Source organism: Schistocerca americana, chromosome 1 (assembly GCF_021461395.2).
Source record: "Schistocerca americana isolate TAMUIC-IGC-003095 chromosome 1, iqSchAmer2.1, whole genome shotgun sequence".
Lineage (NCBI taxonomy): Eukaryota > Metazoa > Arthropoda > Insecta > Orthoptera > Acrididae > Schistocerca > Schistocerca americana.
The window spans coordinates 632,774,555-632,800,919 of NC_060119.1; positions in this window are offsets into that span (position 1 = coordinate 632,774,555).

Sequence of the window (26,365 nt, forward strand, 5' to 3'; positions counted from 1 at the left end):
AACTGCTGAGTTCATCGGTACCTAGACTTACACACTACTTAAACTAACTTAAACTAACTTATGCTAAGGACAACACACACACACTCATACCCGAGGGAGGACTCGAACATCCGGTTAGAGGGGCTGCGCAATCCGTGACATAGCGCCTTAAACCGTGCGGCCACTGCGCGCAGCTATTGACTACAGTTGTCTCGAAGTCACATTAAACAAGAGCTGAAAGTAGATAAAACTCCATATTCAAGTCATGTATCGTCCCATCAAAATTACTTTAGCAACTCATTATTCTCTGGATGCGTCTCAAAGTCTGAGTCTTCTTGGGTACTGTTCATAGTTGTTCCGCAATCGATTATGTTCTTATAGGAAGCCAGGATTTCGTTTCCTTCCCAAGTTTCCACGGAATACTCTTTCAGCAGGAAATCAATGTCCTTCACTTTTATTTCCTTTGCCTCTTCTGCATATCCCTTTCCCTTCACCAGCGTCTATATATGCCGCGCGGGATTAGCCGAGCGGTCTAAGGCGCTGCAGTCATGGACTGTGAGGCTGGTCCCGGCGGAGGTTCGAGACCTCCCTCGGGCATGGGTGTGTATGTTTGTCCTTAGGATAATTTAGGTTAATCAGTGTGTAAGATTAGGGACTGATGACGTTAGCAGTTAAGTCCCATAAGATTTCACACACATTTGAACCAGCGTCTATTCACTAGGCCACTTCACCTTTTACTAGTGTGTCTTCGTATTTCCTTGAGGCAATCAAAACTCCTTTTACATGGAGCAATATGAAGTGACACTTATTAGTCGGATTAATAAAATCAGGAAGTGCGTCCTTCCAACACTGATTGTCGACATTTGTTTCTAATTTCGAAACTGTTCGTGAACCTTGAACAATTCTCTGCATTCACTCGGTGAGGTAATAGTTCCATTGGACCTGAGATACGTTTCTACTCTACCAAAAACTCTGGCCCCAGAAGCGGCCACCATATTCCCAATCTCCAACCGGTATCAAACACTGGCGACGGAGCAGGGGAAGGCCGTGGAACCGGCCTACAACCAACCAACGTAAGTCATGACGAGCTCGCTCCTCGCATTTCCAGCAAGGCACTAGGGTTCTCACTTCCTTTTTATACTTCAAAGGTTTCCCTTAGGTCCCAGATTCTGACCGAAAACAAATTCTGGAGCCGTCGGATTTGGTGTAAACACAATGATACGCATCAGATCCATCCAGAGCAGAGAGAGCTACATTCACTCCAGATACCGAAAACAACCTGGATAATAAGAAGCTCTTTTCGCTGAAGACGATACTCTGGTCACCGTCGAACGTCTGCGGACAAGAAAGGTTCTCTAAGTGTTTCCGCTGCCTAGGGATGGGACACATGGAATTCCCAGAGATGCGTGGGCGAACTAGAGAGTGCAAGATGCCCGCTACCCAAAACGCAGCCTCCCAAGTGCCAGCATGTAGTCGCGGGTTACCGTGACTGGGAAGCGGTATCTCGCTACTGCAGAGCCCCACACAAGGGGAAGGTAGACTGACCCGTCAAACGTTCGCGCCGAGGCGCAAGTAACGAACGGACGTCCTGTTCAAGCACCTCCGCATCTGGGGCCAGCGAACCAAAATACATACAAGGACGAGCACACCAGAGGAACACCTAGATCATCCCCCTTCCCAAAGGGAGAAAATGCACTGCTCTGAGCGAAACGCATCAGCAGCAGCGCAAGTGCTACCAACGCCGTCAGCGCACAGTCAGCGCACTGCTGCGCCTCACCATCCGCCGTGGCCATCGGAATGCAATGGTCGCCCAGCTGTCCATGGCGTCGAACCTGTCTCTCAGCTCGCCAGGACGCAGACAAAGAGTTGCCGAGGCGTTGTTGGCTACCCAAGCAGTACGAGCGGCTATAATGATCATTCTTGACGTTATCCACGTTCGGAGTTCCGATGTCAGGCCATCCGTGACATATGCACTGCTGTCAGATCCACTGCCAACCTCAAACGACACAAAAAACAGAAATGGAAACTACAGAGACAAACAAAAGAGTGAATGACACAAAAATACCTGTTGCACAATCTGGAGAAGAAGCATCACCACTACCCCCCAAACCCAAGGAGTGAAAAGTATCTCCTGAAGGATCTGACACATCACAGCCTAAACTATTGTTCACACATATGCTAAGGTTCTTATTATTTCCTTTCACTGAAACAGCATGCCATACGGTAGTTACCTATTGAATCTTAGGTGTCTCACTTTGATCCACAACAGTTAGAAGGATTTGCTGATCTTATACGGTCTTTCGTTTTGGAACTGATTGTACACGTATCCATCATTGATTTTCGTGATTATCGAGCAAATGGTAAAACAGTCTTCATATTTCATCCAACAAATGCACCATAACCGATCCCCATGTATTCATAATAGACCAAAACCAAAAAGAACTCCCAAATAAGGCTAGGTAGTTTCCTGCCTGCTATTGTTTCTCCGTATCACGTCAGGGTGGAGGACTGTGGTCTAGGGGTAGCGCATTTGACAAGTAATCAAAACATCCTCAGGCCCGGCGCCTGAAGACTTCAGACATAATAAGTCACTCGCATTCATCCAAAGGCATTGTCAAAGAGGGCGGAGGAGTGGGCAAAGGTTCAGGGCACTCTCATACACTGGGTATGGGAAACTGCACAAAAACGAGGAAGAATCAAGAATGGGCAATGGCATGAGAATCACAATGTAATGGAAACGACTAAGGCACATAATATGTATCCACTGGACAAGTGGTCTGTAATTGAAAAACTGTCATGATGATATCTCCATTAGCAAAAGATTCCCGAATAATCCTCTTTCGTCTGGTACCGCGCGCCACGGAATTTGGATCCCCGCCAGACGTCATGGACATCGAAGATCCATAGAGGTCTCTGTACCATCGCGCCGTAAGCTGAGGCGGTGCGCGCATCCTGGCCCGCATTAGAGTGAGGGCGCCACAGTGGAAAACGTGGTTGCAGCAACCAATAGCGGCGTCCCCGATCGAGTAATTAAGCGCCTGCCTGTCGCTCAGCCTGCTGGTCTAACCTCGGGTGCGTCTCTGGACATATCGCCTCGCATTAGGCAGCTTATTGACTTTCATGTTTTCTTTATGAGTGGTCGTGGTTGTCTTGTTTGGTTCGTGACTCTGTTGTCTGTTCTTGTTGTGTCACAAGGTCCTTCGTTGGTCGTGTCCGTCCTCACCCGTTGTGTTGTTCGCGGGCCGCTCTGCGGGTCCCGCCGCGTTTCAGTCACTAAAACCCCGCGTCCGTTCCGGTCGCTGTTACAACATTTTGGCGACGAAGTAAACGGTGGTCGTTGTTGGTATGGAGGCCACGTTGGTCTGTCTGCTGGAGCAACAGCAGCAGCTCATGCAGCAGCAGCAGCTCCAGTTAGACATCTTACAAAAGTCGCTGCAGTTGCTAACGGACAAAGTTGATGACCGGTACACGTTACCACAACAGCTTTATGGTCCTCGGGTGTCCGATGCTTTCCCACGTCCTCCGTCGTTTCCACCCTTTCATGACGCTAACGTGGAGTGGGAAACCCACTTACATCGGCTGAAACAAAATTTCACAGCTCTTCAAGTCACGGACGACTCCTTGCAGCGGTAGTTGTTTTTGTATTGGGCCTCCCCGGACACGTTCTTTCTTCTCCGCAAGCTGGCACGGTTGTCCGATAATATGGCTCTCTCTTTCCAGGAGATCTGCCTTTTGCTGACAAACTATTATTCCCAACGCTACCATGTGGTCGCCTCTCGGCTGGAGTTCCACCAGTTCCACAGCCTGGTCAAGCGTATCGTTCCTGGGTCACGGACGTGCAGGGTCTAAGTGGTCGTTGCGATTTTACGTGCACCAATCAGCAGTGTAAGGCTTCGTATGCAGACTCTCTGATCCGGAATGTGGTGGTTCAGCTGGCTCTCGATCCTGAGGTCCGCACTGCTGCGTTGAAACTCGACAACTCCTCCTTGGAAGAGATTCTCTGCATTGCCCACTCCTTTGAAATTGCTCAAGTGGCTAACGAGCATCTTATGGCGCGACTGTAGGTGGCGGATTGCTGCGTCACGGCGGGTTTCGCCCTCGCGACGTCGACGTGGCCCGGCCGACAGAGGCCAGCGCCGTCGGGACTCCTCGTTGTCCGAGGTCTCTATGGCATCGGCGCCTTCGGTTGCCCCTCGTCGCCGGTCGCGCGGCCCACTTCCATCTTGCCCACGGTGCTTTACTGCACATTCACGGTCTGATTGTCCCCACCGCTGGAAAACGTGCATGCTGTGTAACAAACAGGGCCACATCCGATCAGTTGGTCGTAGTCGCTCGACTCGCTCCAGTCCTGCCCCTCCTGGGCCTCAGTATACAGTCCATGCTCTGCAATCGGTCGTCCCACAGAACGACCCGTCAGTGCGGAAGCTTTTCCTCACGCTCCGCATTTTCACTGAGGATGTCAGTTTTCAGGTCGACACTGGGGCCACCGTCTCCCTGATTAATATGGCGACATATACCCGGCTGGGCTCTCCTGCGTTGTCGCCTCCCTCTTGCCGTTTGGTTGCCTATGGAGACGGTTCCATTTCCCTTCGTGGGCATTTCTTCGTCCCGCCGAATTACAAACGTGTTCCCGGGCTCCTTACCCTCTATGTCGTCGACCATCCGTTGACTTTCAGACGAAGTTAAGGTCGTTTCCACAGATGTTCCCTTTCAGGTCTTGGACGATCTGTGCTCTGCTTTTGCGTCGTTGTTTTCACCGGATCTCGGTTGTGCTTCCGGCTTTCTGGCGCACATCACCCTATGGCTGGATGCACAGCCTCGCTTTTTCTGGGCCTGGCCCCTTCTGCTGACCTTATGGCTGCGGTCACGTAGGAAATTGACCGGCTGGAGCCTGTCACTTACAGTGCATGGGCGACACCACTGGTAGTCATATAGAAACCCAATGGGTCCCTTCGGCTGTGTTGGGACTTCGGCACTACAGTCAATGCTCAGTCCCTCGTTGACATTTACCCCATTCCCCGACAGGAAGACCTTCTTGCCAAGCTTGCCAGGGAGAGTATTTTTCCAAGATCGACGTGGCTGAGGCACACCGCCAGTTGCCCTTGGATGCCGAATCTCAAAACATCATGATTATCAACACGCCTTTCGGATGTATAAGTACAAGCGCCTTCCATTTGGTGTCTCTTCAGCGCCGGCCATTTGCCAGCGATTCCTGGAGCAGTGTACACAGCCTATCCCTGCCTGTGTGAATTATCTGGATGACATCTTAGTCACCGGGCGTTCCCACCAGGAACACTTGCAAAACCTCAGCACCTTATTTTCCGCTCTGCAGTCTGCTGGTTTACGCTGTCGGCTGGACAGGTGTTGTTTTTTTCAACCGGAAGTGGAATACTTAGGTCACTGGCTTAGCAAAGATGGCATTCGCCCTTCGGGTCGTAATGTCGCGGCCATAGAGGCCCTTCCTCGTCCTAAAGACTTATCTAAACTCCAGGTGTTTTTGGCAAGGTTACTTATTACTTAATGTTCTTGCCCAGGCTGCCTCCGTTACTCAACCCCTCAGTCACTTGCGTCGCAAAGGGATACCTTTTGAGTGGACCCCTGCCTGTGACCAGGCTTTTCTCTGTTTAAAGGCAATGCTGAAGCCCGCCCCTTGTCGTACTCCCTTTTCTCCGGACCGCCCCTTGGTTTTGGCGACTGATGTGGTGGCGTACAGCATTGGGGGCTGTCCTTGCGCACCAGGATGCCGACGGCTCTGAACAGCCCATCGCTTATGCCTTTAAGACGTTGACCCTAGCACAACGTAACTACTCCCAGGTTGAAAAGGAGGCTCTGGCGATCGAGTTGGCTGTCCAAAAATTTCACACCTATCTGTTTGGGGCAAAATTCACCCTCCAGATGGACCATAAAACCTTGGTTACACTTTTCGGACCCCTCTCTCACCTTCCGAAGCGGTCGTCTTAACGTCTCCAGCGCTGAGCATTGTTTTTAAGTAATTATGCTTACACCATCCGGTATAAGCCTACCGCCCACCATGCTAACGCGGACGCTTTGTCACGTCTCCCAGCGGGCCTCGATCCTGCCTTTGACCGACATTAGGTCCTCTGCTTTCACATTGATTCTGCCCGCCGGGATGCGCTGGACGGTCTGCCTCTTATGGCTGCTCACATTGCTGCGACTACCCGCCGCGACCCTGTCTTGCGGCAGGTTCTCAGCTACATGGTCTACAGGTGGCCATCCTACGTCACTCGTCGGATGCAGTCCGATTTCAGCCCTGGCGCCACCTGTCCCACAGGCTCTCCGTGGTCGATGATGTCCTTCTGTTGCCCACGGAGTCAGATGCCGATCGGGTGGTGATCCCTCCGGCATTCAGGCTTCGGGGACTCAGTTTGTTACAGTGCGGACACTGGGGTATGTCCTGTATGAAAGTTTGGGCTCGCACTTGTATTGGCCCGGCATCGATGGCGATATTCGGCGCCTGGTCCATGGGTGCACTGTCTGTGCGAGTCACCAGACGAGTCCCCCTCAGTCATTTGCACCCTGGCCTGTGCCTCGCCGGCCCTGGGATCACATCCATATCGATTTTGCGGGCCCGTTTTTTGGCTGCATGTGGTTACTCATGGTTGATGCCTACTCCAGATACACATACGTTGTCCGAATGGCATTCACCACCACGGAGGCTACACTCATGGCCCTGGCACAGGTTCTCGCCATCGAGGGCCTGCCAAACCCATTGGTCTCTGATAATGGTCCCCAATTCACAGCGTCCTCCTTCCACGACTTCTATTAGGCCACGGTATCAAACATATCTGTAGCCTACCTTCCCACCCTTCGGCCAATGGCGCGGCAGAGAGGCTTGACCACACTTTTAAACAACAGTTGACTAAGGCGGTCGACAAATCTCAAACCACGTCGGCCCTCACCATGTTTTTGAGCACCTATCCCACTACGCCCCCTGACGGATGCTGTCTGGCGGAGCTCCTTCATGGGCGACAGCCACGGACCCAGCTCCATTTGCTGATCCCTTCCTCCTCCCGCCCCCACTCCCAGCCCTCGCAGCGGTACGCCCCTATCACAGCCGTGTGGGCCACGAGTACAGGTGCAAGGTGGGTTGGACACCCGCCACGGTCGTCGCGGCCCATGACGGCGTGTGACGTCGGTGCAGTCATCGAAAGGCTAGGAGCGCCGCCATCATAATCAGCTCCGCCCGCGATACACCACGGGACTCGCGCCGCCGCCTCTGTCCCTACATCCTTCAGGTACGGACGTGGTCCTCGGTCACCATACCTGCCCTCAGTTTTCGTCTCCCCGAAGGCCTGCCACTGGCCCTCTCCGCCTCCGGGTGGATCGGCGAATTCCCCCCCCCCCCCCTCGCCCTGGACTCTGGATCCACTGTCGTGGATACCTCGGGCATCCCTTCCTCCCCGCCATTAGCGATTGATGAGCCCGGCTCCTCTTCCCACTGCCACCCGCCTCGGCACCGTCCGAGGCGCTTCGGTCCTTAAGCGCAAGTTTCAATGAAGAGTGATCTGGTACCACGCGCCGTGGAATCTGAATTCCCGCCAGACGTGATGGACGTCGAAGACCGATAGAGGTCCCTGTAACATCGCGCCGTAAGCTGTGGCGGCGGGCGCCTTTTGGCTCCTCATTTAGATTGAGGGCGCCACAGTGGAACACGTGGTTGCAGCGGCCAATAGTCGCGTCCCCGATTGAGTACTTAAGCGCCTGCGTGTCGTTCAGCCTGCCAGTCTGACCTCGCGTGCATCTGCGGACATAACGCCTCGCATTAGACAGCGTTTTGACTTTCGTGTTTTCTTTACGAGTGGACGTGGTTGTCTTGTTTGGTTCGTGACTCTGTTGTATGTTCTTGTTGTGTCGCAAGGTCCTTCGTTGGTCGTGTTCGTCCTCACTCGTTGTGTTGTTGTTCGAGGGCCGTTCCGCGGGTCCCGCCGCGTTTCCGTCACTACAACCTCGCGTCCGTTCCGGTCGCCGTTACAACAATTCGGATCTCCAGGATGCGACTGCCAAGGGGGAAGTGACCATGAGAAAAGGACTGAATAACCAAAGAAAGGAATACCGTTCTATGAGTCGGGGTGTGGAGTGCCAGAAGCCGGAACGAGGTAGAAAACCTAGAAAATCTGAAAAGGGAAATGCAAAAGCTCAGTCAGTGAAGTGAAATCTAAAGAGAACAAAAGTTTTTGGTTGGATGAGTATAGGGTAGTAACAGCAGCAGAAAGTGGTGTAACGGGAGTAGGATTCATTATGAATAGGAAGGAAGGAAAGAGAGTGTGTTAGTGTTATTCTCATCAGAATCCATAGAAAACCTACATCAGCATAGAGAGTTCAGGTATACATATTGATCTCTTAAGCTCCAGATAAAGAGATAAAGAAATTATATGAGGATATTGAACGGGTAGTGCGGTATGTAAAGATAGATCAAAATCTGTCATGGGGGACTGGATTGAGGACGTAGGGGAAGGAGTGGAAGCAAGGATTAAGAGAGAATGTGGGCTTGCTACTAGGAATGAGAGAGAAGAAACAGTAATTGTGTTCTGTCATAAATTTCGCCTTGTAGTAGCAAATACATATAAAGAATCGCAAGAGGAGGATGTATACTTGGAAAAGGCTGAGAGAAATAATAAGAATTCAGTTAGAGTACACCATAGTCAGACAGAGATTCTGAAATAGCATACTGGACTGTAATACCTGTCCAGGACCAGATATAGACTCAGATCACAATTCAGTAGTGATGAGGAATAGGCTGAAGTTTAAGAGACTAGTCTGGAAGAATCTATATGCAAATATGTGGGTTACGAAAGTACTAATGAATGAAGAGATAGGCTTAAGGTTTCCTACGATCCATACGCACAAAGATAGTAACTGTGAAGAATAACAGGAGAACTACTTCCGTTAATCGATAAGACAAGGAAGCACAAGAATGTTCAGGGAAATTCAGGATTACAGAAATACAAGTCGCTGAGGAATGGAGTAAATAAGATATGGAGGGAAGGTAAGGCGAAATGGCTGAGTAAATATAATGGAGTATAAAAAGAAATGATAGTAGGAAGTACTGAACCAGCTCAAAGAAAACAAAAAACAAAATTCAATGAAATTAAAAGCAAGGGTGCTAACATTAAGAGTGCAATGAGACTTTAACTGTTGAATGCAGAGGACACGGCGGATAGGTGTAAAGAGTGCATTGAGGGCCTCTATGAATGGCAAAAGTTGTCTGATGAATTTATTGAAGAAGAAGCAAGAGTGGATATAGAAGATAGAGGGGATCATTTATTAGAATTTAGAATTTGAAAGTGCTTTGGAAGATTGAAGAAAAAATAAGGCAGCTAGAATAGCTAAGATTTCATCAGAATTTCAAAAATCGTTAGAGGAAGTGGCAATAAAACGACTGCTACCGTTGGTTTGTAGAATGTATGAGTCAGGCAATATACAATCTGACTTACGGAAAGTGTCATCTATACTATTCCGAAGAGTCCAAGAGTTGACAAGTGCGAGAATAGCTCATGTATCCAAGTTGCTGACAAAAATAGTGCACAAAAGAAACGAAAAATTGAGGGTTTTTTAGATGACTATTAGTTTGACATTAGGATAGGTAAATGCCCTAGACAGGCAATTCAGAAGTTACGGTTGGTAATGGAAACAAGACTAAACAGAAATCAAGACATGTTATTACGATTTGTTGACCTGGGTAGAGAGTTCGACAGTGTCAAATGGTGCAAGTTGTCCGAAATTCTGAGGAAAGTTGTGGTAAGCGGTAAGAAGAATCGGGTAATATACAACATGTAACAGACAAGATGGAATAATAAGAGAGGGTGACCAACAGCAAAGTGCACAGATTAAAAAGGCTGTAAGACAGGGATGTAGTCTTTTGCCCCTACTATTCTATCTGCTCATCGAAGAAGCAATGGGTATAAAAGGAAGAACCAAGAGTGAAATTAAAATTCAAAGTGGGTGGATGTAGTCTTTTGCCCCTACTATTCTATCTGCTCATCGAAGAAGCAATGGGTATAAAAGGAAGATCCAAGAGTGAAATTAAAATTGAAAGTGGGTGGATATCAACGACACGAGTTGTTGATGACATTGCTATCCTCATGAAATTGAAGAGGAATTACATGATCTATTGAACGGAATGAACATTGTAATAAGTATAGAATGTGGACTGAGAATACATTGTAGAAAGGCGAAAGTAATGAGAATTTGCAGAAATGAAGACTGCAGGTAACTTAACATCAGGATTGATGGTCACGACATAAATGAAATTGACGATTTCTGCGACCTAGTCAGCAAAATGATGTAAGATGGTCGGAGCAAGGAGGACATGAAAAGGAGACGAACAGTGGGAAAGTTGGCATTACTGGTCAAGAGAAATCTACTGGGACTAAATATAGGCATTATTTTGAGAAAGAAGTTTCTCGGAATGTGCATTCTGTGCATAGCATTGTATGACAGTGAAACACGGACTGTGGGAAAACTGGAACAGAATCTAAGCATTTGAGATGTGATGCGACGGACGAATGTTGAAATTTAGGTCTAGTGATAAGGTACGGAATGAGAAAGTTCTCCGCTGAATCGATGAGGGGAACAGAATCGTAGGACATCTGTTAAGACATAAAGGAGTAACTTCTACGGTACTAGAAGTAGCTGTAGAGGGTAAAAACTGTAGAAGGAGATTGGAATATATCCAGAAAATAACTGAGGACGTAGTTTGCAAGTGCTACTCTGGGATGAAGAGGATTGCATAGCAGAGGAATTCGTAGTTGGCTGCATCAAATCAGTCTGAAAACTGATGACTCAACCAAAATAAAAAGGAATAAGAAAGAAAAGCGTGCGGTAGGAACAACTTGTCAAAACTGCCGTGACGTAGTAAGTCGGGAAAGCAGTATTATTCAGACAAAGCACACGACGTATACAAAGTGATTCTGCATTTTGATGTCTTCTCAGATAATTGCATTTGCTATGGACACAGAAAGTCTGCTGCTATATCAAGCAAATTAAACACTCATATTCGCTTCGTAACCAGAACTTTGGAATTGTAGCCTATTTTGCTGGTACGTTTGAGGGCAGACGAAAACTGTTTTCTCCTTTTTTAAAGGCGTAATCGATAGACGGCAGCTTAGAGAACATAATGGTGGCAACATCTCATTTTTCAGAAAAAGTGGACTAACCGCCGTTTGCTTCAGGCCGCCTCATCTATTGCTTATGGTTTGCTACTGAAGGATGTAATTAATTTAATTAGTCGTTAGTGCGATGTCAGAGCAATTACTTGATGAAGTGTGCACAACATGGCAGTATGACAGCATGTATTACGTTCAGTAATCTGAAATAACATAATGAGTTGATTTGGACGTAACAATTCAGAAAAAAAAATATAAATTATACTCAGCAGACGGCTCTATTGACCAAATCTGTTGTACATAAACTTAAACCAAGGTTTCCGATGCTGGAACTAGAAAAACTAAGCAGAAATACGTCTTATTGTAAAGTATTTTCGTTTTGTGGATGACCCTGCACCATTTACTTCTACTGTGGATATCGTATTCGGGAGGACGACGGTTCGATCCCGCGTCCGGCCATCCTCATTTAGGTTGAAAATTCCTGGCAGATTAAAACTGTGTGCCCGACCGAGACTCGAACTCGGCACCTTTGCCTTTCGCGGGCAAGTGCTTTACCATCTGAGCTACCCAAGCACGACTCGCGCCTCCTCCTCACAGCTTTACTTCCGCCAGTACCTCGTCTCCTACCTTCCAAACTTTGCAGAAGCTCTCCTGGTTCGCAGGGCATGGAAACACACGGTAAAAATACTCGTCATATAAGAAGGCAGATCACATAGAGGGCTGTTTTCTTAGAAAAAAAAGGTAGTAAGAGAAGTCGTTGGAGTCTTTCACTGACATGCTTTCATGGCTATGTTTATACTGAAGAAGCGAATATGCCTTTGGAAGACAGGAACTCCCTACAATATTGATTAGTGGACATGTACCAAGGAGAAGATTAGGATTTGACATTGTGAAGAGAATCAGATCTTTTTTCTTGGGTCATCAGTCTTTTGGACTTGTTTTGATGCGGCCTGCCACCAATTCCTCTCCTGTGCTAAACTCTTCATCTCAGATTATCACTTGCAACCTACGTCCTCTATTATTTGCTGGATGTATTCCAATCTGCGTTTTCCACTACAGGTGTTATCCGCTACGGCTCCCTATAGTACCATGGAAGACATTCCTTCATGTCTTTCAGATGTCCTTTCCTTATCAGTGTTTTCCACATATTCCTTTCCGCTCCGAAACTGCATAGAACCTCCTCATTCCTTACCTTACCAGTATACCTAATTTTCAACATTCGTCTGCAGCACCACATCTAAAATGCTTCGATTCTCTTCTGTTCCAGTTTTCCCACAGTCCATGTTTCGCTACCATACAATGCTGTACTGCAGACGTACATTCTCAGAAATTTCTTCCTCAAATTAAGGCCGGTATTTGGTGTTAGTGGACTTCTCTTGGCCAGGAACGACCTTTTTGCCATTGCCAGTCTGCTTCTGATGCCATCCTTGCTCCGTCCGTCACTCGTTATTTTACAGCATAGGTAGCAGAATTCTTTAATTTCATCTACTTCGTGACCATCGATCCTCGCTGTTCTCATTTCTACTACTTATCATTACCTTCGTCTTTATTCGATTCACTCTCAATCCAAATTCTGTACTCATTAGGCTATTCATTCCATTCAGCAGATCATGTAATACTTTTTCACTTTCACTGAGGATAGGAACGTCATCCACAAATCGTATCACTGATATCCTTTCACCTCCAATTTTATTTCCGACCCTGAACCTTTATTTTACTTCCCTCATTGCTTCCTCGATCTACAGATTCAACAGTAGGGCCGAAAGACTACATGCTTGTCATACACTCTTTTTCAATACGAGCACTTCGTTCTTGGTCGTCCAGTCTTATTATTCTCTCTTGGCTATTGTACATATTGTATATGGCAAACCTCTCCCTACAGCTTACCGCTGTTTTTTTTTCGGAATTCCGCACATCTTTTACCATTTTACATTGTCGAACGCTTTTTCCCGATCGACAAATCTTATGAACGTATCCTGATTTTTCTTTAGTCTTGCTTCCATTATTAATCCCAACGTCAGAATTGCGTCTCTCGTGCCTTTACGTTTCCTAAAGGCAAACTGATCGTTATCCAGCGCATCTTTTCAGTTCTTCTGTATATTATTCTTGTCAGCAACTTGGATTCATGAGCTTTAAGTTGATTGTGCGATAATTTTTGCACTTTTCAGCTCTTGCCGTTTTCGGAATTGTGTGGATGATGTTTTTCTGAAAGACAGATGGTATGTCAAAAAAATGGTTCAAATGGCTCTGAGCACAATGGGACTTAAATTCTGAGGTTATCAGTCCCCTAGAACTTAGAACTACTTAAACCTAACCAACCTAAGGACATCACACACATCCATGCCCGAGGCAGGATTCGAACCTATGACCGTAGCGGTCGCGTGGTTCCAGACTGTAGCACCTAGAACCACTCGGCCACCCTGACCGGCGGTGGCATGTCGCCAAGCTCATACATTCTACACACCAACGTGAATAGTCGTTTGGTTGGCACTTCCACAACGATTTTTAATTTTCTGATGGAATGTAATCTGTCCCTCCTCCCTTATTTGATCTTAGGTCCTCCAACGCTCTTTTAAATTCTGATTATAATACCGGGTCCTCTATCTCTTTAAATCGACTCCGTCTTCTTATTATATCACATCATACAAATCTTTCCTCTCATAGGGGCTTTCAATATATTCTTTCCACCTTTCCGCTCTCTCGTCTGCATTTAACAGTCGAATTCCCGTCGCGTTCTTAGTGTTATCACCCTTGCTTTTAATGTCACTAAAGGTAGTTTTGACTTTCCTGTATGCTGAATCAGTCCTACCGACAATCATTTCTTTTTCGATTTCTTCATGTTTTTCATGCAGCCATTTCGTCTTAGCTTCCCTGCACTTCCTATTTATTGCGTTCCTCAGCGGCTTGTATATCTGTATTCCTGAGTCTCCCGGAACATTTTTCTACTTCCTCCTTTCATCGATCAATTGAACTTTTTCTTCTTTTACCCATGGTTCCTTACCAGTTAACTTCTTTGTACCTATGTTTTCCTTCCCAACTTCTGTGATGGCCCTTTTTAGAGATGTCCATTCCTCTTCAACTGTACTGCCTACTGCGCTATTCCTTATTGCTGTATCTATTCATTAGAGAACTTCAAACGTATCTCGTCATTCCTTAGTACTTCCGTGTCTCACTTCTTTGCGTATTGATTCTTCCCGACTAATGCCTTAAACTTCAGACTACTCTTCATCATTATTACATTGTTGATCCTTTTACCGACCACCCAGTTCAGATGATACCGTTGCTGAAAGGTTAAAAGAAAACTTGAGTTTCATTTTAAACACGTACCCGACACGATAATAGTTGGTGGTGACTTTAATTTACCCTCGATATTTTGGCGAAAATACATGTTTAATTCCGGAGGTACGCATAAAATATCATCCGAAATTCTGCTAAACGTATTCTCTGAAAATTATTTCGAGCAGTTAGCTCATGAGCCTACGCGAACAGCAAACGATTAAGAAAGCACACTTGACCTCTTAGCAACAAATAATCCTGAGTTAATAACCAGCATCAAAACCGATGTAGGGATTAGTGAAAACAGGGTTGTCGTAGCGAGATTGAATATTGCAATCCCCAACCCTCGAAAAATGTACCTATTCAAAAAAAGCGGATAAAAATTCACTTGACACCTTCCTGAGAGATAATCTCCACTCTTGCCAAATTAATAATATAAGTGAAGACCAGATGTGGCTTAAATTCAAAGAAATAGTATCGGCAGCAGTTGAGAGTCTTATACCAAATAAACCAACAAACAACGGAGCTGATCCTCCTTGGTACACAAAACTGTTTAGAACACTGTTGCAGAAACAACGAAACAAACATGCCAAATTTAAACAGACGCAGGATCTCCAAGATGGCGATTCTAGAATGGTAGTAGGAGTAATCCACTAAAGTACAGGCCCATATCGTTATCGTCGATATGCAGCAGGATTTTAGAACATATATTGTGTTCTAACATTATGAATTACCTCGAAGAAAACGGTCTATTGACACTCAGTCAACATGGGTTTAGAAAACATCGTTCCTGTGAAACGCAAGTAGCTCTTTATTCACATGAAGTGTTGAGTGCTATTGACAAGGGATTTCAGATCGAGTCTGTATTCCTGGATTTCCGGAAGGTTTTTGACACTGTACCATAGAAGCGGCTCGTAGGAAAATTGCGTGCTTATGGAATATCTTCTACGTTATGTGACTGGATTTGCGATTTCCTGTCAGCGAGGTCACAGTTCGTAGTAATTGACGGAAAGTCATCGAGTAAAACAGAAGTGATTTCAGGCGTTCCCCAAGGTAGTGTTATAGGCCCTTTGCTGTTCCTTATCTATATAAACGATTTGGGAGACAATCTGAGCAGCCGTCTTCGGTTGTTTGCAGATGACGCTGTCTTTTTTCGGCTAATAAAGTATAGGAAGACCAAAACAAACTGCAAAACGATTTAGAAAAGGTATCTGAATGCTCGAAAAGTGGCAGTTGACGAAAAGTGTGAGGTCATCCACATGAGAACTAAAAGGAACTCGTTAAACTTTGGTTACACGATAAATCAGTCTAATCTAAAAGCCGTAAATTCAACTAAATACCTAGGTATTACAATTACGAACAACTTAAATTGGAAAGAACACATAGAAAATGTTGTGGGGAAAGCTAACCAAAGGCTGCGGTTTATTGGCAGGACACTTAGAAAATGTAACAGACCTACTAAGGAGACTCCCTACACTACGCTTGTCTGTTCTCTTTTAGAATACTGCTGCGCGGTGTGGGCTCCTGACCAGGTTGGACTCACGGAGTACATTGAAAAAGTTCAAAGAAAGGCAGCACGTTTCGTATTATCGCGAAATATGGAAGAGAGTGTCACAGAAATCATGCGGGATTTGGGCTGGGAATCATTAGAAGAAAGTCGTTTTTCGTTGAGACGGAATCTTCTCACGAAATTCCCATCACCAACTTTCTCCTCCGAATGCGAAAATATTTGGTTGGCACCGACCTACATAGGGAGGAACGATCACCACGATAAAATAAGGGAAATCAGAGTTCGTATGGAAAGATATAGGTATTCATTCTTTCAGCTCGCTATACGAGATTGGAATAATAGAGAATTGTGAAGGTAGTTCGATGAACCCTCTGCCAGGCATTTAAATGTGATTTGCGGAGTATCCATGTAGGTGTACATGTAGATTTGATTCTATATCTGCTCCTCGGTAGGCCTTATAATCCAGTATCTGATTTTGGAATCTTTGACCATGATGTAGTCTAACTGAGATCTTCCAGTATCACCCTGTCTTTTCCAAGTATACTCCTCCTCTTGTATTTACTGAACAGAGTATTCGCTATTAATAGGTGAAGTTTTTTGTAGAACTCAATTAATCTTTCTACTCTCTCATTAGCTGTCCCAAGCCCATATTCTTCTGTAACCTTTTCTCCTACTCCTTCCCCTACAACCGCATTTCAGTCCCCCATGACTATTAGAATTTCGTCTCCCTTCACACACTGCATTACCTCTTCAATATCCTCATACACGTACTCTATCTCTTCTTCTTCAGCGTGCGACGTCGGCATGTATACCTGAACTATCGTTGTAGGTGTTGGTTTGCTGTCGATAAGAATAACCTTATCACTGAACAGTAACACGCTCTCTGCCCTACCTTCCTATTCATAACGAATCTTACTCTCGTTATAAAATTTTCTACTGCTGTTGATATTACCGTATACCCATCTGACCGGACAACTTTGTCTTCTTTCCACTTCAATGACCACTACTATATCTAGATTCAGCCTTTTCATTTCTCTTCTCAGATTTTCTAGTTTCCCTACCACGTTCAAGCTTCGGACATTCCACGCCCCGACTCGTAGAACGTTATCCTAGCGTTAATTATTCAATCTTTTTCTCGTAGTATCCTCCCCCCTTCTCATTCAAATGGTTCAGATGGCTCTAAGCAGTATGGGACTTAACATCTGAGGTCGTCAGTTCCCTAGACTTAGGACTACTTAAACCCAACCAACCTGAGGACATCACACACATCCATGCCCGAGGCAGAATTCGAACCTGCGACCGTAGCAGCAGCACGGTTCCGGACGGAAGCACCTAGAACCGCTCGGCCTCAGCGGCCGGCCCCCTTGGCATTCCCCTCCCGGGGATCCGAATGGGGGACTATTCCGGAATATTTTGCAAATTGAGAGATCATCATGACACTTCCTCAATTACAGGCCACATGTCCTGTGGATACACGTTACGAGTCTTTAATGGAGTGTTTTTTTTTCTTTCTGTGTGTACCAGTCTGCCTATAACAAGTCACATAACCTACTACCTGATGTTTCCTGCGCGGTCGTAAGTGCGCTGCACATTGGATTACGCCTGTCAGTATAGAATGTCCGTTTGCGTCCACGTATCTTCACTTCAGTACCTGAACTGTCTTCCTTGGAAAAACTTCAATGACTTGCTTGTGCAACACGTACTGGAGGCACTAACCAACCTAAAACCATATTATTCATAATAATTACTATTATTAGTCTGTAACCGAAATAAATATTGATGAAAAGTTGTTCAGTACATTGTCCTCACTCATCAGAGAATTATCTCCACTAATGCACCCAACACTGTGCATATATATATATATATGTGTGGGTGAACCAGATCTCTACCGACGAACTTTCAGGGGTTATCCAGAGACACTTTTTGAGTACTTTTGTAGAAGAGACCCACGGTTTCCGCTGGCTCGTTGCTGAGCTACTGCATTTCGTTTAGCTTATTGTCGCAGCTGCCTTTGTTACTGTATTGCACTTACAGTAGTGCACAATAGTGTTCAACAGTGCAAATATCGATGTTATGCGCTGTCTGTATTGTTTGGAAGTAAAATTTTTTCCTTTCACTCGCGGTGCTTTTTGTTGACAACACTCTGTAAGCGTCCCTCAAGCTTCTATTCAGTACTGCATGGTACCGTCTCGGGATGGTTTCCAGGAGGTGTTGTACGTTGACAGTGATGCAAAACAGCTTGGTTAGGTTTGCTGACGAAGTGTTGGCCAATATACGCCTGCTGTACGGGTTCACTGAACGCAGTGGAAGAGAGGCACTACGTTACTATGTTGTTCTTGCAGCAACGGCACTCACAGTTCGGTACCTTTCATGTGAGTTGGATTACTTGTGCTGCTGTTTTTCTACGTTAATGTATTCCAATAAGAGGTTGACTGCTGTGGCTTGCACAGTAACTGTCGGTGACCATGCAGCTCTTTAGACTGATATTACAATGAAATTACAAGCTGCATACAGGTGTTGGTATAAGTCAACGTGGGCAGTTGAAAATGTGTTCCCCCGACTGGGACTCGAAGCAGGGATCTCCTACTCTCATGACAGACGATGCACAAACAGTGCCAAAACTCTTACGGGAATCGGCAAAATACCACCTTGCCAGAGATAAGTCTCTGCAGTACCACTATCCTATCGGTCCTCGGTGGCTCAGATGGATAGAGCGTCTGCCGCGTAAGCAGGAGATCCCGGGTTTGAGTCCGAGTCGGGGCACACATTTTCATCTGTCATTGACAGGTTTATGTTCTACTTTATCTGTGCACTACTTTTCTGCATTTATTGTCGTATGTTGTTTGAATAAAGTATTAGTTTTGTCTCGTCATTATATGTGTTTTACCTAGCTAGATAGCATGTATTTCAGTTTTTCTGTGTTAAAGTAGTTAATTGAATATTTTACGGTGCGCCTTATACTATAACCAAACCTACTTTTTAGATTAACAGGTTTCTGTTCTAATGTGTATGTGTGTTACTATTTCATCATGTACTGTCATTCATATGATATATGTAGTTGTTCATTTGCCTCGTAGTTTGTGGTAATTACAAACGTATCTATTGTGCTCAAGTCTTCAGCTGAGCTAACCCATTCGTCTCGCTGTCCTCTAACTCGGTGTCAGTATGGTCTCATTTCAGCGTATTCAACTTTGGACATATGTTCAGCGTGCTTTTTAAATAGTTCCCATCTGTCTGCATCGATGAGTGTTTCTTGCAGTGTCTCAGTGGCAATGCCTTGTACGTTTCTCTGTAAGTGTCTGCACCGCTCACATTTCGGAGATCCAAATTCCTCATGTTGTCTGTCGCTGCTGATAGCAAGCAAAATGCACTGAAAATGCGCTGGATGAGGGCCGCGCCCAGCTGTGAAGTGAATCATGCCAGGTCTCGGATTGGCATGTTTCATTCATAACCGTTTCCTGATTCTGTGCGAGAAGGCTTGCAGACTATGACGCTGATCACTTTGGCCCCACTGTGTTGCCAGATGTCCACCCGCGGGGAGTTTAGTTGTCTTTCCTGCTCGATATTTTCTCCTTTAATTTCTCTCGCCTTATCAATTTTTCCATTCTTCAGCCAATAAGATGTTGCTCAGAATTTGATGGTTATATCTATCGGGAAGACACACAGCAGGAAACACATTGCCACGGCAGAGGTGGTGCTGAAAGCCCCGGACAGCAAACTCCTGACAGTTATGCTGTACATCACAGGGAGGAGCCTGTGTGTCCACGCACTTAGCGTGAAACGTACTACGGACTTGTAGAGAACGCAGAGGTACGTTCAGATGTGCGCGATGTGGTTGTAAGGTCTTATGGGACCAAACTGCTGAGGTAATCGTTCCCTAAGCCTACATACTAATTAATCTTACTCAAACTAACATACGCTATGGACAGCAGACACACAGATGCCTGAGGGAGGACTCGAACCTCACACGGGGGAACCGCACGGACCGTGACAAGACACCCTAGACCGCGCGACTACCCCGCGCGGCTCGGCTGCGTGATGTGTAATCTGTATTGTGTGGTACTCAAAAGTGCTAATTGTATACAAAAATTTTTAGTGTTATTTGTAGTTAGTTTGGCTGACGTTAGGCTTGTCATCAACATCTACTTCTAAGCATCGTGTAATTGCCTCTCTTTATGTATTTGTGTTTTTAATTTTTATCGTTAGGTGTTTTTTGTAGTGTGCCTTTCATTAGCATATAAGCTGTTTTGCGTGCAGCAGTTGTTAATTTTTTTGTATTGCACAAAAGTTGTATTGTTTTCAGAATATCACTGGCTTGCTCTCTAATGAAGGTACTGTGTTTTCCTGATATTACCACCAGGTCGTCAGCGTAGCCTGCAATTCCGTCAGTGCGCCCTTCCTTCTATATTAGATGTAGGAGGGTTTCGAATGTGATATCCCAGAATATGGCACCGCAAATCGAGCCGTGAAGGCATCCCTTTGTAATCTTTCTGACTGCTCTGCGGAAGCCTGCTTGCTAATCAGTACTCGTAAACTATGCAGGCCACCAAACATTATCGTTGGCTCCTGCAGTGCCAATAAAAATCCCTTCTGCTTATTTACGTGGGATGTACAACTTGATTTGGTAAACTTTCTTTATTGAGTCTGCTCTGAATCCGTATTGATGTGGGCCAACGCAATAGAGCTCTTTCCGCGTCAGGGCGTTTGCACAGGAGCCGTTCCTGCACCTTACATAGATAATTTAAAAGGAATATTAGTCTGTAGGATTTCGGTTCTGAAGGTCTCTGTTGGCAGAGTTTTGAATTATTACACTACTAGCTGTATTTCACGACTCCAGGTACCATACCTAGCCGCAAAGCTTCATTTAATAAGTCTGTTAAGTATGGTATTACTAGCGGTGAAACAAGTTGTATTGTTTCTGAGTGCATTGTGTCTGCGCCTGGAGCTGTCTTGCTGTTTAGCCTGGCTATTGCCACGCTACTTCCTCCCGCGCGAATAGATAGGTAACTATGTCAGTTATACACTCCCCGTTTAATTCTCTCTTAGGCTGTGCTGTGTTGGTGTATCTGTGGATGGCTCATTATCTGACAGGAGTGTGTTCAGCAGGAACTGCGCTGCAGTTCTCCATGTTCGCGTCACTGGGCCTTCACCCTGCTTCAGTGCTGAGAGAAATAAAAGGGACTTAATTTATTTTGTGTTCAGACTTGTCCCTCCCACAGCTGTAGCCTTGTCGTCTCTACTACGTTCTTAACTAGTAGTTATGTAATCTTGTCTGTGTCTGGCTGTTCCTGCTGTTTAATATATAGCTTTCTCCTACGTCTTGCGTCTGAGACTGGTTAGTTTACTGCTCCAGAGTAGTTATGTTCTTGGTCCATTTGATAATGCAATATTTTATGCGTTTTGTAACATCCCATTTCATTTGTGAGTCCTACAATCAATGCTTCCGGTTATGGTATTGTTTAGTTCCTATTGTACGTAAATTCTCTACTCATTCCAGTCCGCTTTACTGACAAATGAGTAGCTCGTCTATAGTATGGTGTGTAACATTGTCACGAAAGCCTATAATGACTAGCTTCTCGTCACGTCACGCTACCTTACTTGCAACGTGTCTTATCGCATACCGTATCGTCTCAGCCCTTAATACACTTCAAGTCGATTAGTTGTCTCATCTGTATTGCCTTACTGTACAGCAGTTTCAGTGGCGAATAGAGTGTATGCTCTAGTGTGAATATTATACTTACTTAAATATAAAATATATAATTGCGGAGTAAAGGAAATATTTCTTTATATATATATATATATATATATATATATATATATATATATATATATATATATATATATATATATATATGAGCGAGGTGTCTACGGTTGCCGCCGTCTCTCGCATCCCAATGTCCATCTTTCACGGCCATTATAGTCTACTTCGTTTAGACCTCTCGCCGCCATTGTTTCGTTGACCTCGTATTTCCAGCATTTCGGAGGTCTATCACGCTTTCGTCTTTGATGTGGAGTCCATTGCCATACCCGTTTCGGCCATATTGTGTCTGGCATACGCTGTAAGTGGTCATACCAGAGCAGGCGCTTCCTTCCTATGTTGTCTAGGATTGTGCTTTCGACATTCATAATCTCTCTGATCCTATCATTTCTAATATGATCAAGCCTGGAATACCCACAACTCCGTCTCCAGGAATCCATCTCAACATCCACCAGGCACTCCTGCTGTCCTCTGCACCATATGTTGTGATACTTTCAATAATTGTGTGGTAGACGGTATGTTTTGTTCTGCGCGTTATGATTTTGTTCCAGAGAATACCATTTAGTTGTTTTACGGCTCGCCGGCCGCGGTGGCCGTGCGGTTCTAGGCGCTGCAGTCCAGAACCACGGGACTGCTACGGTCGCAGGTTCGAATCCTGCCTCTGGCATGGATGTGTGTGATGTCCTTAGGTTAGTTAGGTTTAAGTAGTTCTAAGTTCTAGGGGACTGATGACCATAAATGTTAAGTCCCATAGTGCTCAGCGCCATTAAATCGTTAACAGCATTTGCTCCCTATTGCAGAGAGTCTGGTTTAGATACGTTTATGACAGTACCCCCATTTTTCGTATTCTTCTTTTAATTATTTCTAAGAAAAAGAAATCTGAAGCACTCAGCAATAAGGGCGTCGGGTCTTATCCGTGTCCGCAGTGTCGCGCCGGGCTGCAGGTGGCGTCCGCGGAGTCGGTCGTTCATTTCCATAGATCGATGCCGGCACTCCGGAATACATTAGACGTCGCCCGCAGCGAGACGGCACAGAGTGGGACGGAGCAGCTTCGCCTTACCCCCATCGCTACACCACCATAAGCCGCTACCAAATGACTTCCGACGGCGGAGGGAAGCGGTCTTCTTCCGCCTGCAACGGCCGCAAAATGCCGCCATCCCGCCATTGTGGAGGGCAGGAAGCGAAAACTCTGTGTGCAGATGTTTCTCAAGGCAGCGCCGAGCAAGACGGATCTCTTTGATGTTAACGCGCATGAGGTCCTCAAGCGGCAGACTGCAATGAGGGTTCCTACTATCTTGCGACCCGAGCTTTGCAAACACAAATGCGTGTCTCGTTTGCGCGGCCGTTCGGCAGCGCTCCACCGGCCGTGGGGCAGCCGTACACAGGGGCGACCCGCTTTGAGGGGACTAGACCGCCTTAACCCCTCCCCCCCTCAAACTCCAACCCTAAGCCTGCCACTGTTAAATATTTGCGCACAGCTTTACACGCGATGGGTGCGCCGAACAGCCAGACAAGCCAACACGGCGCCCGACGCCTCCGGTCTCAGACCAGCTTATTCCGCCATTGGTTTCCTAGGAGACGTCCTGAAACAAGCTGTCGCAATTGCTTCTCTAAAAGGAATAACGGAGTGAAAGCGTTCCGGGTTCCCGGGTTCGATTCCCGGCGGGGTCAGGGATTTTCTCTGCCTCGTGATGACTGGGTGTTGTGTGATGTCCTTAGTTAGGTTTAAGTAGTTCTACGTTCTAGGAGACTCATGACCATACATGTTAAGTCCCATAGTGCTCAGAGCCATTTTTTTTTTTTAGTGAAAGCGTTCGTCCTCAGTTCAGTGGCACTCCCATTGTAAATATTTCAAGAAGATATCCCATTCTTATGGCCCACCGATTGTGACAATCTTTGGCTTAGATGCCAGCGAAACTCTTTCGAAGGGTTTACAGCACCACCTCACCGTTTTCGGAAAAAAAAACTAGGTCAAAAGGATGGATACCTTTTCGATCACGTGGAATCCCTAGCGACGTCACACTTTTCAGTTCGGAGCACACATTGAGCACGTACAGGTGCTAAGAGCGGCAGGAAACCAATTGTGAAGCGCCGGTTGAGGGGTTTCGACTGATTCCACGCCGCCCACGTTACGTAACTGTAATGCATTTGTATCCCCATGACAAAGCTCATTGACGGTTCAACGACGCTCCTTTAGAGTTTACATTGGGAAGTTGCAACTTATCCTCGGCTTGTTAAATCCTAAAACCTGGTTCCCCCCAGTATAAATTCATTTGTATTTGTTATGGAATTATTACGTGCTTCAGCGCATAACAACAGTCTTGGATTATCTTGATAATAAATATCTCTTACTGGTTGTTACGGCTACTGACAACAGGATATACTTCATAATTATGGCTTGGTAGGTATTGAACATTAATAATTTAGTTTTATCACTCAGATTAAATGAAATAGTGCACAATGGATAACGCGACCTCAATTAGTCAACAGCCAGCACCATCAGCACAGAAAGAGGGCAGGGACTTGCATTTTATTGCCTTTTGAATTATTTTTATTCTGAGCTAAGTTGATTTAGTTTAGTGCTTCTCCTGAATTAAATACCATTAAGTGTTTGGTTATGTACATTGACTGGAAAACTGACGTGATTACTTTTATAAGAAGAACAATGCAAGGATATTTTCTACACAGATTGGACTTATTTCGCAGTAGATAGTGGTGGAAGTTTCACTTACTGTGTCATCTAGGAGATTTACATTTACCACAGTGCACATTATACTTTCCGGTGGAAATTAACATGGTCTTCTACGATGACTCCAAGTACGTCACACTATTAGGAAGCAAAAGTGAGTTATTTAATAGGGTAAATCTCATTTCACTCTTCACTGGCATGCAGAAACCTCTCTGTATCTTATCTCTGTATCTAACTACTGCGATCTGAATATCATTGTGCATGGGAAGGCTAGGCAACTGAGATCGGCAGAGCACCGTACTGACTACCGAATCACATTGGAGCGTAATTGCATTTACAGAGCCCTGTGCTATCTAAATTATTGAGGTAGACGTCGACAATGCATAAAGGATACTCTGAATTTTATTAGCACAAAACAGGAAGAAACGGTGTATTAGTGATTATATTTGGTATAATATTAGAAAATGACTTGGGTATACTTTTTCTCTAGTAATATGTGTTACATTTAGTTAATTAAAATTATAAAGTGGACGAGACCTATGCTTGCTGTTCTTAGTGATTCTGCTGTGGGGGTCTAATGAGTTGTGTAAGGTGGCTATAGTTTCGCACCTTACAAGCACCCATCCACATACTTTTCCGTGACGTACAGTGTTGCTTTTGTGTTAGCACTGACAACTCTACGCAAACGCAGCTGCCTTCGTTTGCTCAGAGAAAGCCGTTGGTCACTGCGCAGTCTTTGGTGAGCGATACTGCCTAAAATGTAGTATTCTCGGCACTCTCTTTGCACTGTGGAAATCGAGATATTGAATTCTCTGTCGTTCACCTCTGTTGATTCCCATCGTGTACCCATCATCACGTCGGAAATCTTTTCCCATGAATCTCGTGAGTACAATTGACAGCTCCGTCAACACACTGCCTTTTTATACCTTGTGCATGCGACACCATCGCCGTCTGTGTATGTATCATCCCATGGATTCTGTAACCTCAGATTATGACAGGTCAGGTAACGCCAACCTAGGCCCACCTCGATGGGCAGTGAAACCACTACCTTCAGTGCGGATGCACGTTCACTTTAGACCTCCAGCGGAAAATTAAAATTAGCGAGCACGGAGTACATAGACGGGAACTGCAGATAGATTGCTGTAGTTTGGGATGTGGGTCGGCCGGGGAGCGTCCCTCGGCAGTTCGCGCATTTTGGATAAGCACTGTGTCCCGGTGGGGCAGTGGTTGACGCTATTGCCTAGTATTCAGGAGATCCCGTATTCGAGTCCTTGTCCGGCACAAATTTCCACACGTCGCCGCTGATTCCGCACGAAGTTCCGATGCAGGTATCATTAATTTTTTTGTTTCCTATCCCCCCCCCCCCTTCAGCTTCAATTTACATCACTAGGCAATGGTGCCAATGAATTAAATCAAATTTACTTTTAGCACGTCAGTGAACGGTAATCACTGAGAGCTGGCAGCGCTGTTGCCAGCTTTAAACTGCGTATAGCACCTAGGCAACAAAGCTAAACCAGGTGAAAAATTTGGTGTGGTCACCAATTTTTGCACGGTGGTATGAGGGAGTGCCACGAATAACAACTAAACAATCTGACCGATGGGGTGAGCGATGGGGTGGGAGTGGTGGTTGAAAGGTCAGTATCATAAATTTTTCTTGAGTGACTCAAAACTCACTGCTTCTCGCGAAAATCTTCCCGAGTAAAAAATTTAAGTAAATTAGGTTTCATACAAATCTCCAGTATTCCCCGCATTGCAGTGGAAATATCCCAGATTGTTATAAGTATTATTAAAAACATTTTATCTTTATATTTAGGCGGTTAAAAATAAATATTACACGTTTGTATAACGTCTAAGTGTAGCAAAGCTGTATAAAGCGATGTAATAGGGCTGATCGGTGGAGAGGAAGAGGTGAGGGGTGAGGTAGGGGAGGATCGAAGAGCGAGGGAAGTATACGTCTTATATGGATTGTGCTCGTGAAACCCATCGGCCCCCACCTTCCCTCCTTCATGAGTGTGCGGGATGAAGAT